Here is a 5,175-nt window from a genome sequence, read left to right on the forward strand (position 1 = left end):
GCCCAAGCCCTGAAAAAGGTAACAATTGAAAATGAGCTTCCAAGGTAATGCTTACAGACAAGATGGCAAACCTTATAATAGAGGGTCTACCCTATAAGCAAAGGAATACCAAGCAGAAGCAAGGAGGTGATATTTCATTAGCATATGCCATTAGTGAGACCCTTGCTGAAACGCTGTGTTCAGATTTGGTGTCTGCACTTTGAAAGGAAGTTGAAAACTTGGGAAGGGTTCAGAAAAGATCTGCAAGAATGATTTATGGTCTAGCAAACCTGCCATAGATCAAGAAACTTAAAAGAAATTCTATGTTTAATTTATTTAAATAACCTTTGCAGAAGTTAGGATGTTGGGCACAGTGGCTGCCTGCTCTACCTGTGGCAGGTTAGGGCATTATGTCTTGTGTTGAAGTTGACTGTGTAGTTTTGCTAGTAAGTTAGAAAATGAATAGAGGAGGCTAAGAAATGACTTGATCATGGTCAGCAGGAAAGAGATTTCTGACAATAGACACTCCTTATACCTTTTGCTGTTACATCAATGAGGAAAAGAAGGCTGAGAGGGGACCTGGTAGCAGCTTACCACTACACTAGGGGAGTACATCAAGGGCTTGGTGAGCAACTTTTCACCAGGGCACCAGAGTGGAAAACCAGGAATAATGGCGACAAACTCCTGGAACATCGATTCAGGCTCAACATTAGAAAAAACTTCTTTACAGTCAAGGTATCCAGACTGTGGAATAAGCTCCCTCCAGAGGTGGTACAATCACTTACCTTGGAAATCTTCAGAAGGAGACTAGAGAGTCACCTTGCTGGGGTCACCTGACCTCCAGTTATCTTTCCTGCTGGACCCAAAGATCTTCCAAGGTCCCTTCCAGCCTTACAATCTATGAATCTATGAATGAGATCCAATGCTAAGACAGTACTGCTATACCAACTCAGGCTAGAAATAACTTTAAAAAATACGTATAATTTGCCATAGAAAACTTACCTAAATCAGTTGTGGATTTTCCATGGCTGGTTACTTTTTAAATGAAGACTAGCTACCTAAAACATATGCTACAGCTTGAACAGAAGTTATTGGATCAATGTAGAAATAACTGGACGAGGTTTTCTAGTCTGCATTGTACAGGAAGTCAAATTAGATGGTAACTGTCCCTTCCGCTTTAAAATATCTTCTTTTTTTTATTGTATAACAGTAGAATTCAATCATGCCTTTTATCTCCTGTCCTAACTTCCAGGTCCTACTTACTTTAGAATCTATCAAAAGACTCACCGAATTTGTCTGAAGTTGAACTGAGCCTTAACCCTTTAAAGGGCTGCAAGATATTGCATCTTAACTTTCGCTCAGTGTGTGGGCCATTTCTGTAGGAAACACACAAGCCCAAAGGAAGGCTTATAAACAGTGGGACAAATGAATGCAAGTTAATAGTTCCCCAAAATTTGTCACAGACTATGCTGCAGCTGTATTTTATTTTACATGCTTTCCTCACGTTATTTACTTACATTCCAGTGCATCGAACAATTAAAGGCTGTGCACTGGAGTTGCTCTTTTGTCTTTTCTTGTTTAAGTTAGGAATGCATGGGAGGTTATTTGAGGACAAAACGATCCATGACCTCATCTTATATTTTGGAATACTTGTAGCAAAGAATGAAACAGGGAAAATTGGGATGAATGAGTTGGCAGAGGGACTGTGATAAGAAGCAAGGCTTGCAGTGCTACGTAGGTAGATTTAACGAAGTGTTTTTCTAATAGTTTGTTGCTAGATTTGCTATTCCTTTAAGAATCAAGAATACAAACCTCATCTGCTGTCTTTTATCTTATGTCTAGATTGTAAGATCTCTGGGGCAAGACTGTCTTTTTGGTCTGTGCCTACCATAACAGTCCTGGTCCAGGACTAGAGCTGGTAAGTGTTACCTTTCAGCTGGGCACTGGCTGGCAGCAACAGGGGCCGGGTTCAAATTTCAGGGTACCCAATACATTTTGCTATAGCTTGAGCTCCCATCTAAAAATCTGGGATCACTGAATTTGGCTGGGGTGTCCCACATAAACAAAACTCCCTCCTCACAAGCAGTGTAAACACAAAAGGATAGGTTTTTGCAGTAAACAAAGGCAAAGGAAGCAAAGGAAACACAAAATGCAATTCAAACACTCTTAATTACCAAGCATAGTCTGTAGTCTCTGCACCCCTTTTGGAGAGACTCTACCCTTGACCAGGCAGTCAGAGATGTAGGGGCTCACCCAAAGAGTTATTTCCGTGGGCCTTTGCCCCTATACCTGCTACTCAGCAGGCGCGTCCTATGAGCTGCTTCTAGGAGTTTGCTGTGTCTCAAGTCTCCCCTGCTAATTGGGAGCAGCTAATGAGCAAAGATCCTTCTGCAGTGCAAGGGGCTTCTTGTTGCTCCCTGCGAAGCTGTAGGGTGCTAATCTCCATGTCCACAGTGGCTTTGAGGGGGCGACTTGTTGCTTCAGTCAGCATACTGCACCCCCCAAATTCCTAGTCCTAACCCCCAGCTCTGCGGGGGCAGAAAACTGCAAAAGAACTCAAAAGAGGAGCACCAGGCCTAGCCTGGCTAGGCCTGAACTGCAGATGGGCTCAGCTACCCAGCTAGGTTGAAACGAAAAAACAGTAAGAACAACAAAAGGACCAGGTCTACCCTGACTCAAAGCTTTACCAGGCTTTAATCCTCGTGGTTTGCTCCAGGGATCATTGCCCCGCCCCCGCTTCCACATTGGCTTCTCCCTCCCTTAGGCTAAATGCTCCTCTTCCTATGTACCTGGTGTGACATCAGGGGTTGCCTGGTCTTTCAGTTTTTTCCTCTTAACCAATTCATTTTAAAGAAAGAACACTGCTCAGTTAGTCAGGTAGGCTAGGGGTCTGATTTCCCCTGTTTACATGACAAGAAGCCAGGTTTCTTGTTTACAGTAAACAGCAGGGGGTCTCGACAAAAGGTTTAAGCAAAGGAGCTTTCCTGCCTACGTGCTGGTTTGTTTCTTTTCAGATTAAGACACAGACAAGATACGGCAGAACAAACACATATTAAACTTGGTTATATTTAAACTAAAACAATATTTTACAATAACATAAAACCACAACACTGCAGTACAAAATACTTAGACATAATGTAAATGAATAATTATTGTAAACTGGTACAACTCCAGAAAAGCTACGTAAATACATTACTTTATAGCAGCAGTAGCTCTCATCTCAAGACTAAAACAGCTACAGCAATACACACTGGGGAGATCTTAGAGCCATTTGGGGCTTTAAGATAGAGTGAAGACAGACTTTGTCCCGTGGTATGAAACAAATGTAAAGATCCTGTTTCAGAAGAAAACACCACCAAATGTCACACCTTAAAGGGTACTGTAACAAGCTGCAGGCTTCTAGCCTGGAACAATTAGCCAGCTGGTTAGCAGGCTGCCCACCTAAGGGGCTGCAGCTGGCTCAGTCAATTAGTAAATGAGAGGAAGTTGACGGCTGACTCAGAAATAAAAGCAAACAGGAAGAGGAAGTGAGAGAAGACCTGGAGGGGGAATTGCCTGTGTAAAGGGCAGGTCTCTCCAAGGAGTAAAAGAGTACAGGGCATGAGCTAACCCAGGCTGCTGGATGTTCATGGTGGACAGTTAGCACTTCATGTTGCACTTTGTGGTGCAGTTTAACCCAGGGCTTGAACTTGTTTTGGACTTCATGTTTTCTGCTGTGCTCCGTCGTGTGGAAGAACCCAGGACATTATTGTTTTTGTTGTGAAGCCCAGAGACAGACTGCAGTGGGGGGCAGATAATCTGGCCCTGGGGGTTAGCTCAAGGCTTCAGGTACTTATTTGAGCCTGGCAGAGCCAGGATAGCTAGGTGGTAAGCTGCAGCTGGTGGAGAACATGGGCAGTCTGAACCTCTCTCCCAAGGTGGAAAAGGAGGCTGTCTTGTAGCAGCTCCAGCTGCAACAGAGCAACTTAACTATCTCCAGCAGCAGCAATTCAAAGAGACCTGAAGCTGCAATAGCAGGATTTCTTACAGCAGCAAATGGTATGGCAGAGGAACCTTGGCCAAGGGGGTGGGGACCCTGTGCATCTCAGGAGTGAGCCTGGTTTTTGACTGAGAGGGGGCTGGCTCATGACCTAGAAGCCTTCTTGGTTATGCTTGAACATGTGGTGGAGGTTTACCAGTGGGCCCAGGACACTAACACCATGTGGGTGGCCCCTCTTTTTATGGGGGAAGCGCAAGGTGCTTATCCTGCCTTGGGGTCAGAAGTGGTTCAGGACTATAAGATGCTTAAAGTAGAAATTCTCAATTGGCCGGACCTCACTGAAGATACCTATTGGTGGTGGTTTAGAACCAAGGCCTAGGACCTCCACACCCATCCCCAAGCTATGACTAAGACTAAAGGATTTATGTACCCAGCAGCTACACCCAGATACCCAATTAGCAGGGGAGACTTTGGAACTGGTGTCACTGGAGCTATTTTGTGCTGTCCTCCTGGTGGAGATGCACAAGTAGGTGTACCACCTTGACATGGCAATGCTAGAGGAAGCCATTAGGAGGGTAGAGGACTTTCTGGGGGTGGAACTTGAGTGTTGGGATCTCTGGGGGAGTTGGCCACTAAGTGGTAGGGGAAAGCTTAGTGGGTGCAAGGTGTCTGTAGGGATGACATGCAGGGTGATTTACCAAGCAGCAGCCTGTCACCTCCCTGACCCCAGCTCGGGGAGGGGTCTGAAACTTACCCTGTCAGGACCCTGGTACCCCTAGGGAAACACCACAGTCTGTGCAGAAGGCCAGAAACCCAACTAACCTGCTTCCAGTATGAGGAAAAGGGGCACCAGGCTTGAGACTGCTCCCAGATAGACTGTGGGCATTCATTGGCTTACCTCATTTAACAAGGGGGTGGGAAACCCTCATGTGAGGAGCTATGTGGTCCCTATAAAGATTTGAGAGGCCTGGGTCGATAGGCTCGTAGACTCTGACTCAGGCCAAACGTGTCCAGTCATAACATGTGAAGGTCAAAGACATCCCAGTAGGGGAATATACTTGTTGGACCTGTATCAGCCTGACCTCTATCCCAGGGAAGGTCTTAGAAAAGTTTATTAAAGAGGCCATCCTTAATGGACTGGCTGATGCCAACGTCCTGAGGAATAGCCAGCACGGGTTTATTGCGGGTAGGTCTTGCTTGACCAATCTCATTTCCTT

General features: G+C 45.3%; 1 protein-coding gene across 5 annotated transcripts in view; it reads left to right on the forward strand.

Annotated features, from left to right (window-relative positions):
* Window positions 1-897: 897 nt before the first annotated feature.
* NOX4 (NADPH oxidase 4) overlaps window positions 898-5,175 on the forward strand; it is a 196,371-nt gene continuing 192,093 nt past the window's right edge. For 2 of the 5 annotated variants that reach the window (XM_019530362.1, XM_019530363.1), the window contains exon 1: window positions 907-1,897. The gene's annotated coding sequence lies outside the window, so the exon portion shown is untranslated. Of the gene's footprint in view, window positions 1,898-5,175 lie in introns of all 5 variants that reach the window. The other 3 variants (XM_019530359.1, XM_019530361.1, XM_019530364.1) reach the window with 2 other exon arrangements.

This window comes from Crocodylus porosus, unplaced genomic scaffold (genome assembly GCF_001723895.1).
Source record: "Crocodylus porosus isolate Cpor-Errol unplaced genomic scaffold, CroPor_comp1, whole genome shotgun sequence".
In the NCBI taxonomy this organism is placed as follows: Eukaryota; Metazoa; Chordata; order Crocodylia; family Crocodylidae; genus Crocodylus; species Crocodylus porosus.